The sequence below is a fragment of the Lactuca serriola genome, chromosome 6, assembly GCF_051521515.1.
Source record: "Lactuca serriola cultivar US96UC23 chromosome 6, Lser_US96UC23_V15, whole genome shotgun sequence".
Lineage (NCBI taxonomy): Eukaryota > Viridiplantae > Streptophyta > Magnoliopsida > Asterales > Asteraceae > Lactuca > Lactuca serriola.
In genome coordinates, this window is record NC_136413.1 from 24,917,293 (window position 1) to 24,929,297 (window position 12,005).

The following is a 12,005-nucleotide window of genomic DNA, read 5'->3' on the forward strand; positions in this document are numbered from 1 at the left end:
CCCGAAAATTCGAATTTTAGATCGGTCGATTTTCAGCCAAAATAATCTAAACGAGAAATGAAGATATCGGTAATATGAGTTAAACGATAAAAATACAGTTAAAAATGGAGCTCGTATGCGAAAGTTATGGACGAAGCTTAGTCGCTACTCTTCGAGCGCGATAAATTCGATACGGTTTTATAAATCCGAGATAGAATGAGAATTAGCCAACGGGGTCTAAATGAAAGTTGTAGTACTCGTAAATACCAACGCGTGGATATAAATAAAGTCAGAAACGGAGCTCGTATGCGAAAGTTATGGACGAAGCTTAGTCGCTACTCTTCGAGCGCGATAAATACGATACAGTTTTTGTAAATCTAAGATAGAAGGAGAATTAGCCGACGAGGTCTAAATGAAAGTTGTAGTCCTCGTAAATACCAACTTTTGGATATAAAGAACGCAGAAAACGGAGCTCGTACGCGGAAGATACGGACGAAACTTAGCGGCTACTTTACTATAAAATCCCTATAAATAAAGGGTGAACCCTTCATTATTTCTTCACACCATAAGCATTTCTTTCTCTCTCTAACTTCTCTCTAACCTTCCTAAACCCCTCCCAAGTCTAGGGAACCTCCCCAGCATGAGAAGAAAGCCCCGAAGCGCCCGACGGCTCCGAGCAGAAAAGCTTTCGTCTCGGAAACGCTGCTCCAGCGAAGCCCGATTTTTAAAAACCCGCTGTAAGTGAGCTACGCCTATACTATATTTAATATAGCTTTTATTTAATTATAGTAACATTGTTAGGACCTTAAAATAATTATTTGGGCTATTGTTATGAGTTATATTGAGTGTTATTTAACGCTTATATAATAGTAATAATAGTTAGACTATTAATTAGTCTCGACGAATAATAGACTAAACTCGACTTGTAATAATACTAGGTTTCGTCGAAGGAAATTATTTTTTTTAAGAAGCAAAGCGTTGTCTGAGTTCGGAATCACCACATTTTCATGTGAGTACATAGTTACTTTCATCTTACACATAGATATGAAGTATTTTATATAAATTACGTGTTATGTGTGCATATTATCTGAGTACTTGTTGTCTATGTTGGATGAACGTTTTTATACATGTTTTAAAATGATTTAAACGGTATATGTATTTTATATATAAAAATATGTTGGGGATGACATGGGTAGATGAATGATGAGAGAGAAAAGATAATGTGAGTAAACATAAGCAGCTATAGACTTAGTGCCTAATAAATAACACTGACAGCTATGGACTTAGTGCCTATTGAACAAACACTGATAGCTATGGACTTAGTACCTGTTAGGAATTGGTAGCTATGGACTTAGTACCTACTAGATAAACACTGGTAGCTATGGATTTTGTACCCGATGAATAAACTATAGTAGCTATGGAATTAGTGTTTTACGAACGAGCATTGGCAACTATGGATTTAGTGCCAGTCCTATAACCCTGGATGCAAAGGACTTCAGAATGAACGAAGGCAGGATAGATGACTCTTAGGGTACACTCTTGAGAGTAAGGAAGATAATGGGGATGGGTAATTGGGTTGATTGTTTGATTGTTTAAACATAATAATTATATTATTGTGGGTTGAAAACCCTATGTACTCACCAGGTTTCCTAACCTGACCCACTCAGCTTATTTATATCACAGGTGTTGATATGAAGTCACATTACACTGAGAGATTAAGGAGATATAAATCACTAGTGATAATGAATGTAAGTTCTATTTATGCTTATGTTTCTGTATTGACGATGACGTCCCAAATGTTTTAAAATGAATAAAAATACTTTTCTTCGGAAATGCTTTGATAACGTATTTATCATGTTTTACTGGGAACAAATTCCGCAACATTTTTATTAAAAGAGGTACTGTGGTTTTTATAAAGCATAAACAAAAATCGGACTTTTCTGGCCGTGAAAATGGGGATGTCATAGTTGGTATCAGAGCATTAGTTTAAGCGAATTAGGAATATGGATTTATTTCTAGACTTAAACTTAGAATGCTAAGCAATGATTGTGAGGAGTGTGTCTAATAGATTTAGGTAATACACCTGAATAGACACAAGCACTAACTTATTTTAGGAATGATACCTAAATTGATTTTACGTGCTAAATGATTTGTTATGCTTTATGCAATCGTTTGATCGAATCTATGGTTTGTTGTCGACCATATCTGGAAACCTTATGTGTTCAGGATTCTAAGTGTATGATTACGATATTAGAACTAGCATGTAACGTTTTGGAGTAATAAGGAGATTTATATGTCCATCGTAAATAAGATCTTTCCTATCTTAAATTCTCATCTCGGTACACCGAACGTCTGCTTGGGTGTACAAAATAAGAGGAAGATGACAACCTGAGCCTAACAATGTGATGGGTCATGCATCGGTCGTTGCGCCTGCACCCGAACCTATCACAATGGCAGAAGATCAGGAAGTGATGCCAACGATGATAGACTGAGAAAATAGAGGAAATGAGATGGCTTACGATAGTGAATGATACCTATCGGAAGATATCATAAGAGAGTTATCTTGCCTTTAGAATACGTCTGATAAAATAGCAGTACATCTATAGAAGTAGGGTACATCTGAATGTACACATTTGATTAGCGGGATGATATAATGATTGGTGTAATTCCTAAAGTTTTCCTATCATCTGGAATGTCCATCACCAACCGAGGTGAAGCAGAATTGATGATTGAAGATATGCATGGAAGAAGTCCTAGTAGACTCTAGGGAAATTTTTATGATTATTTGGACACACGCATATGTGTTAAATTGTTTTGTGATTTTAGGACTTGGGGACTGCAAGACAATACTTGGGACAAGTATGAGTAGGTGTGAAAGGTAGTAGATGCATATACTACCGGAAGCACATGACTCACACTTGGATCAAGGAAAGTTAGAAGGTTACCAAGAAGCTAGTAATTGATACCGTTTTATTCAAATATGTCGTTACCATTGTTTCGGTAAAGACTAAGAAGATGATTGTTATTCCGACCCTAGTGGTCATATTGAATTGAGTCCGACTACAATAAGTATGTTACGTGGTTCAAAGAACCATGTTCGATGTAACATCTGACTTAAGCCATAGGATTGAAGTAAAAGATAATCGAAGTGATCGGTAGAGGTATCGCGACGGTTGCTCGTAGCTAGAAATGCTACCTTTTAAAATGTGATCATCTCACATTAGAACATGAAGGGAGGTATAGTCTGTTCTGGAAATTTGACTCTAAAAGACCTGAGTCTAAACGTTGCAACATACGATGTTAGGTCATTACAATACGACACATCAGTCCATGGTAGTAACCCTAAGATTGTTAAGAGGAAGAAGCAGTCTCCAGTAAGGATCGAGATTGTGACTTGATGGTCATAATTGGGAGTCCAACATGAGATAAGGAGCGGGTCCAAGATCAGGCACCGCCTGTAGTCAGGAAATCTTAGAGTTAGATACTTGTTTGAAGAAACATCAAAGTTACGGTTATTACTTAGGATGAAGAGATAACGTATGGAGTCATCATGTGATCCCTGTTTCTTTGATAATTCTGGGACGTAATCATCCTAAGGGGGAGATAATTGTAACACCCGTAGATCCGGGCTAGTCAATTTAGAGATAATAGGGGTCAGAAACGACTTTTTGGAAAAATATTATTTAGAATAAATAATCATAACCAATTTGTAGTATATGTTACAATTTTTCCGTATATATAAAGAGCGCCGAAATCCGAGTTATAACGAAGAAGTTATGACCCGCCGAAATTTCGCGACGGAACCGGCACGGCACCGGGAAGTGTAAATAGTGAATTTACGATAGAGCGACTTTTAGCCTTAACAATCTAAACAAAATTCATAGAAAATGTTAAACCGAGAGTGTCCATAAAAAGAACGCCCAAATCTGACTTCGTATGAGGAAGTTATGATTTTTCTAAGATTTAGCATAGTAGTGCACAGCCCGAAAATTCGAATTTTAGATCGGTCGATTTTCAGCCAAAATAATCTAAACGAGAAATGAAGATATCGGTAATAGAAGTTAAACGATAAAAAGCCAGTAAAAAATGGAGCTCGAATGCGAAAGTTATGGACGAAGCTTAGTCGCTACTCTTCGAGCGCGATAAATTCGATACGGTTTTATAAATCCGAGATAAAATGAGAATTAGCCAACGGGGTCTAAATGAAAGTTGTAGTACTCGTAAATACCAATGCATGGATATAAATAAAGTCGGAAACGGAGCTTGTATGCGAAAGGTATGGACGAAGCTTAGTCGCTACTCTTCGAGCGCGATAAATACGATACAGTTTTTGTAAATCTGAGATAGAAGGAGAATTAGCCGACGAGGTCTAAATGAAAGTTGTAGTCCTCGTAAATACTAACATGTGGATATAAAGAACGTAGTAAACGGAGCTCGTACATGGAAGATACGGACGAAACTTAGCGGCTACTTTACTATAAAATCCCTATAAATAAAGGGTGAACCCTTCATTATTTCTTCACACCATAAGCATTTCTTTCTCTCTCTAACTTCTCTCTAACCTTCCTAAACCCCTCCCAAGTCTAGGGAACCTCCCCAGCATGAGAAGAAAGCCCCGAAGCGCCCGACGGCTCCGAGCAGAAAAGCTTTCGGCTCAGAAACGCTGCTCCAGCGAAGCCTGATTTTTAAAAACCCGCTGTAAGTGAGCTACGCCTATACTATATTTAATATAGATTTTATTTAATTATAGTAACATTGTTAGGACCTTAAAATAATTATTTGGGCTATTGTTATGAGTTATATTGAGTGTTATTTAACGCTTATATAATAGTAATAATAGTTAGACTATTAATTAGTCTCGACGAATAATAGACTAAACTCGACTTGTAATAAACATCTTGATTGTTTCTTCTATGGGTCTCAAACTCGACTAAGACGATTTCTTGGTGAGTGGACAGACCGTTGTTCTTAATTTACACACAAAACCTTTATTTATTGGTTCTACTTGATCTCATACAGGCCCTTATAATTGATGGAAAAAATAGCTACACAAAGTTGTAATCTGATTTGAAGGAAAAGCTAATGCATGGAAGTTGTTTGATGAAATGTGTGAGAAAGATCTGGTGTCTAAAACTCAATGATATATGGGTATTTTCATATTGGTTTTTCTGGGTTCCTTTGGAATTGTTTGAGCAGATGGAAGGTGAAGGATTTGAACTACATGAGAATGAAAACATATATTATGTTCTATCATTTTTAGATGTAAATTATATTCTATTTAACTATATTCATTTGTGAAGAAAAATATATTCATTTGCGAATATATGTATTCATTTGTGTAGAATTGATAAAATTTACATGATTTTACTTTCAATTGATGAAAAAACACTCGATTCATGTTTGTTTGTGTCTAGTTTTTGAATACAAGTGTATATTCATTTGTGATTGTGAATATAAATGTATTAAATTCGGATGAAGTTGTATAAGTTTTATGAAGAAAAAAAAATCATTTTTGAATACAAGTGGATTCATTTGTAATTTGAGTTGTATTCGTTTGTTTTTGAAGAAAAAAACGCTCGTAAATTATTTTTGGGAAAATGATAAAACAAATATATTCCATTAACTAAAAGAAACTATTAATTTTTTTTAGGTGATTAAAAATCATTATCCCTAAATTTTAGGAAATCATTAATTAATATCAATATGTTGCAATTTAATATAAATATAAAGTTACTAATTTATCCTTATAAAATGATTGGTCCAAAACTGTTCTCGTGTTCTCAACATTGTAAGTGTTTTCATTTGATCTATATATATATATATATATATATATATATATATATATATATATATATATATATATATATATATATATATATATATATATATATATATATAATTTACGATGGAAAATTTTCTCATAGTGTAAACGAGCCAAGTTGATGCCGGGCTTGATTAAGCTCGGCTCGAGCTCGTGAAAAATTATACAAGCTCGACTCGGACTTGAGTTGGACTAATTTTTTGTCTAACATGTTTAAATAAGCTTAAGTTTGGTTAGAGCTTGTTAAGAAACTCGTTTATTAATACCCTAAATCTCTAATTCTTAAAATATGTATTTGCTTGGACATATAAAAATAATAATAAATTATATTATATGTAGGCTCGGATCGAGTTTTTAACGAGTCGATCCCGAATAGCTCACGAGTAGCTTGACTCGTCTATAGCTACACCCATAACCTAACGAACATATAACATGTTTAATAGATTAAAATATTAAAAATAATAATGGATTGCAAAGGATAAGATGTACATAAAACCTAAGGGTGATTAATTGTTTCAAAGTTTTTTGTATGAGAATTACATAGATTAGTTTTGTCGAACTTTAACGAGTCGATCCATGATATTTTATTTGTAGCTTGAATCGTATGTATCTATACCCATAACCTAACGAACGTATAATATGTTTGATAGATTAAAATATTAAAAGTAATAGTGGATTGCAAAGGATAAGATGAACGATAAAGCTAAGGGTGATTAAATGTTGCCAATCTTTCAGTATGAAAATTACATAAACAATGGATAGCTTTTAATTGGCCCATGTCATTCATACGTATTTGAAATATTCACGGATAAGAATGAGCTTATCCATACAAAAATCTTTGTTTTATTTATGATATATCTAATAAAATTCATAAATTCGATGTTTTTTTAGAACTGTTAACTCACGTATCTGTCAACCTTATTTTTAAATTTATATTTTTTTTATTCATAATAAGATTTGAACCTTAACTATCTAAAAGAATGATACAACACATAAAGCTACATGCATTAATTTAAATAACTCGATATATAGATCGTCATTGGCTTGTAAAATTCATCGTCATTAAATCTCAAGTTTTCATTTTTTTATATGTTTAGTTGTCACGATATTCCGTCAAATAAATTGCCCATCTTTTGAGATAGTTTGATGAAATTATATTTCCTTATTTTTAGCAGCATGCCTGGGTAGTAGTTTTATTATCTTTTTAATAGATTTAATTAGACTCTGTTTGATAGTTTCTGTCCAGAAAAATATTGTCCGGAAAAGTGTTGTATGAGAAAGTTTTCTAACTGAGAATGAAACCATATTGTTTGATTGTATATATGATTGACTGTGTTGAATGATGAAAAATAACAATATTACCTTGTTGTTCTATATTGTGATGGATGAAGTTGCTGAATAGTTATAAAAGCATAACAATTGTCATACAAAATCAAAATTACACAATAATCATTTAAAATCCAAATAGAATGTCGATTAAGTTGTTTTTAGTTTTTTTTTTCAAATTAATATTATGTTGTTATTCTTTAGCAATTTTAATTTTTTTTTTTTAATTTAACATGTGATTTTTGACTCAGTTTATGTCTGATAGTGGTCGGATGAATTAATTTTTTCAAAATATATTAGGATGATGGTAGTGTTGTCTAAAAAAAAGTAATCCAATAAAAATTACCTAAAAGAAAATAATAATCCAATAAACTAATATTTATTAATATATAAAAATTATATATTTATAAATAGTATTTTTTTAATATATAATAATCCAATAAATAGAATTAATCTATTAAAAAGAAATAAAAAAAATAATTATGTAAAAGAAACTAATAATCCAATAAAATAATATTAATTAATAAATAAATATTATATATTAAAAATAATATTTATTAATATATAATAATTCAATAAAAAAATTAAAAATATTATTTATAAGAAATTAATAATGCAAGAAAGAAAATGACAGGGCTTGGGGTATAATTGTCTTTCCAGTCTATTCAGCCAGAAAAATAAAATTTTAAAGTTTTCTGGAAAAGACAAATCTTGCCAGGAAAGACCTATTTTTTGTGCATATCAAACAATCTTTCCAGTCCATTCAGCCCGAAAAATTTGTTTAGACTTGAAAAGATATGTATCAAACGGAACCTTAATGACCGTAAATGTTTCATATAGTTTTGTAAATCACTTCCGAGACTAGTGGTGGAGGCATTGTTTTCCCTTATGAGTGGGTCAAGGTTCAATCTCCCTTCATTTTTCTTTATGTGGGGCAAGCAATCGGATCCAAGTTTAATCTCTCCATATGCCATATCAGAATCCAAGTCATCAAATATTCTATTTTTTTTTGTAGGTTTGGTACAAATTTTAAATTTACTTCTATTTTTTGTAGCTTTTATACAAATTTTAAATTTATTGGGTGTTTGGTTAAACTTCTTAAAACAATTTATTAGCTTATTAGAGTTTTCATGTCATTAATATTTTTAAAAAAAATGTTTGGATGAAAAATAATTTATTCCAATGAAAAACCTTTAAAAATCAATTTTTTATAAGTTCTCTTATACTTACTTATTAACTTATAAATTAATAAGCTAATACGTTTTAAACTAATAAACAATAAACAATAAGTTTTTTTTCAAAGACCCCCTTAAGAACTTAGCTCCACAAACATCATTTTTCTAAAGCAATTGCCCAACTTTTAATTTTTATTATTTTTTATTTTTATTATTATTTTATTATTATTATTATTATTATTTTGCAAATTAGATGCCCAAATTTGAATTCAACTTTTAGTTTTTGTTAGGAATTTTGTTCCACTGACTCACTTTTTTTCTTTTTCTTTTTATCTTTTTTTTTTTGCATATTTTTCTAAACTTTTATTTATATTTTACGGATTTAGTCCAACATGTTTTTAGATATTTAACCTAACGTTTTTATCGTTTTATTTGAAAAATACTATTTTACACATTAAAGAAATTTCGTCTCAAAATTAGTTTGTACTGCCCTCAACTAGAGTAATTCTAAATAGTTAGGGTACTTGTTTTTTATTTGTTTTTCACATTCCCAATTAAACTAATCGTCTTCTAGAGTTCAATTGTATTTTTAGTATAGGAATCCGACTTTGTTTTAACCTTTTGATCTTTTGATCCTTATTTCCATCGGTTAATCAACGAAGTGGAGTTTAGAGTTGATTTGGTTTTCATCGAGAGGGATATAAAGAGTGTCTTTGATACATGAAAAGTATCATGTACATTATTGAGTTCTTGAGGCAACTTGAGTCTATAAGTTACATGACTAATTTGTTAGAATTTTGAATGATCCTATGTATCCTGGATTTAGCTTGCCTCATTTTAGGAATCATATTACTCCTTTCCAAGGGAGACTTTCAACATAACACAATCTCCGACTTGGAATTCCAAAGGCTTACATCTCCAGTCAGCATAACTTTTCTGATGATCACGTGTAACCTTAATTTTATCCTGAATTTGGACATTCTTTTAAGTCGTCTCGTGTATGATCTCAGGGCCAGTAAGCAGCGTATCCCCCACATGTTTGTTAGGTAGCTGGGTATCACCTACTTTTTCCCAACATGTGGGTCATCGTGTAACACCCCTAATCCAGCAGCACCAAGAAAGGAAAAGAAAGCCCTAAGTCAAAGGCGTCAACTCGTTGAGTCAAAGGAGGAACTCGACGAGTCGAAGCGAGTTCTGTGTCTCATATTAAGTGGCCGACTCGACGAGTCGGGGGACTGACTTGGTGAGTCAGGTCTGGGTTGGGAAACCCTAATTTCGGGACTTGGTGCCCTATTTAAGCATCATATTCTCCTCTTTAGGGTTTCATTTACAACCTCTTTAGTCCAGAACCGAAACCCTAGCCACCTAACTTCATTTCTTGAGCTTTTATGAAGATTAAGGTCCATTTGGAGTGCATCTTAAAGGTGTGGGAGAAAGGAGCAAGGAAGGAAGTGTAGATCCAGCCTCTACCTCGGTTTGGCAGCTGGTAGTAGGTAACAAGTCAATACATTGAGCATTCATTAGATATATCCCCTTCTTGGCTTAGATTTTGTCACATTGGGCCATTTCCAAGGCCAATCCGAAAATTTAACCTTTGAGGATGAAAAGGACTTCAGATCTGGGAAATTCTGAGCTTTAGGGGCTCTGACTGAGTAGCTTTACTCAGCCATTGCTTCATTCCATGATGTAAACATTCATTTTAGCTTGGATTAAGTGTTTTAGCTTCATAGCACCTTACATACACGTAAAGTTAGCAACTTTACGTGTAATGCTAGCCTTAGGAGCCCAGATCTACAAGTTGGAAGCAATGGATCGGACTGTAATCAACAGAATGGAGATGTCACAAAGTGGAATCAGCGAGTCAGTTCATGGACTCGGCGAGTCGGGCTGTAAACCATAATCTCTTCTGGTTATGAGTCAGATCAGTGAGTGAGTGGTGACTCAGTGGGTTGGATAGGACTAGGACTCAGCGAGTCGAGTCGCGTATTGTAAGGTTTCTGGAGGTTATAAACTCGGCGAGTCATTAGGCTGACTCGACGAGTAGGGTCAACTTGGAAGGTTGACTTTGACCAGGACTTTGACCTTGAGAAGGACTTTGACCAGAGTTGACCTAGTTTGACTTCTGGAGGACAGTTTAGGGCTAAGTGTTACTTTAGTATTGGTTGCTCGGGGAGCTAGAGGAGCAGCGGTTCGGAGAATTGTCGAATAGCAACCAGAGGTCTCAGCCAGTCTTCAGTTGTGCGAGGTGAGTTTCCTCACTGTGTGAATGGGTCTAAGGCCACAATGTCAGCCCATGTAGTTATGAGTAGGAAGACCCGGGGGTTAGCCCTAGGCACTGTATGCTAGTATGTAATTTCGGACCAAGGTCCGATGCCGGGTGGGTTCCCGAGGAATGTTTGCATGTTAGATTATACTTGTTGTATGTGTGATACTTGTATGTGCCTAGTAGGGAGGTGAGTGTGGGCGAGGTCCCATATCTCATCCTTAGCAGAGTATGGACGGGGTTCCATATCTCATTAGTAGCAGAGCAAGGGCGAGGCCTGAGATAGGAGATGAGTAAGTGTGGGCGGGGGCCCGTATCTCACTAATAGTAGGAGCATGGACAGGGTTTCATGACTCACCAGTAGCAGGATAGGGGCGAGGCCCAAGATAGGCGAGGCCTTAGTACAGGAATATAGTAGACTAAGTTAGCTTATGTGTTATGAATTATTTATATGCTTGTATATGTTTAGCGGGTGGGGCCCAGAGATAGGCAGGGCCTAAGAGAAACAGATCTGTATACCGAGCGGGGATTGAAGCCAAGCGGGGCCTGGGGTCGGGCGGAGCCCGATGTAGCGGGCGAGGCCCAGTGCTTGCAGTATGTGATTATGTATGGTATGTGGTAGGTTGGGGAACTCACTAAGCTTCGTGCTTATGGTTTTCAGTTTTGGTTTCAGGTACTTCCGGTAGCAGAGGGAAGAGCTCGGGGTGATCACATGACACACACCAATGTTTATTCAGCCTGGGATGTTTTACTCTGATAAGATGAATATGTTTTGAATTAATAATCTAATTTGATGTTACGACTTATTTTTATGGTTTGAAAGCTATGGTTTGATAATGATTTGAAAATGAAATTTTTGGACCTGATTTTCGGGACGTTACAAGTTGGTATCAGAGCCTTGGTTTGAGGGATTCAGGCACACTCTCGGGTGTGTCTGAACTCAAACTAAGGAAGTGGTATAAAGTTATTTTTTAAAGAAAAGAGTTTTAGAAAAAGCGAAAAGAAGTTTTAGAAAGAAAAGAACTTTGCAAAGAGAAAAGGGTGTGGTGCATGCAATCAGCCGAGCTCAAGTAAGTTCTCCCAAATCACCCATACATGTTTGCTTAGATATGATATGCTTATGAGAACTGCATGCTAGATTAGGACTAAGGATCTAAGAGGATGCCTTATGTGCCTGTTTTATGTGTATGAGCTTTATGTGTTACATGCTAGTACAGATTCCTGAGTATGGGATAGAGCAGTACGATTGGATTGTGTGGCTAGATTTTCCTTTTGTCTGAATGCTACTTGCTTTGTGCTTTGCGGGACTCTGAGTGATAGAAGTTAGCCATTAGGTGAATACGTCAAGTCACATGTGATCAGGGTTGGATAATCTCAGAGTGCTGGATTTGGCCCTATTGCGCAGCTCTTGTTTGAGTCTAACCGTTGTAGGGACGAGTTC

At 34.8% G+C, this 12,005-nt stretch overlaps 1 long non-coding RNA gene across 1 annotated transcript; it reads left to right on the forward strand.

Moving 5' to 3' along the window:
* The first annotated feature begins 4,513 nt into the window (after positions 1 to 4,513).
* LOC145058458 (uncharacterized) lies at positions 4,514 to 5,284 on the forward strand. Its single transcript, XR_013686398.1, has 2 exons — positions 4,514 to 4,677; positions 4,999 to 5,284. It is a non-coding gene; the product is annotated as an uncharacterized LOC145058458 (long non-coding RNA).
* The last annotated feature ends 6,721 nt before the right edge of the window (positions 5,285 to 12,005 follow it).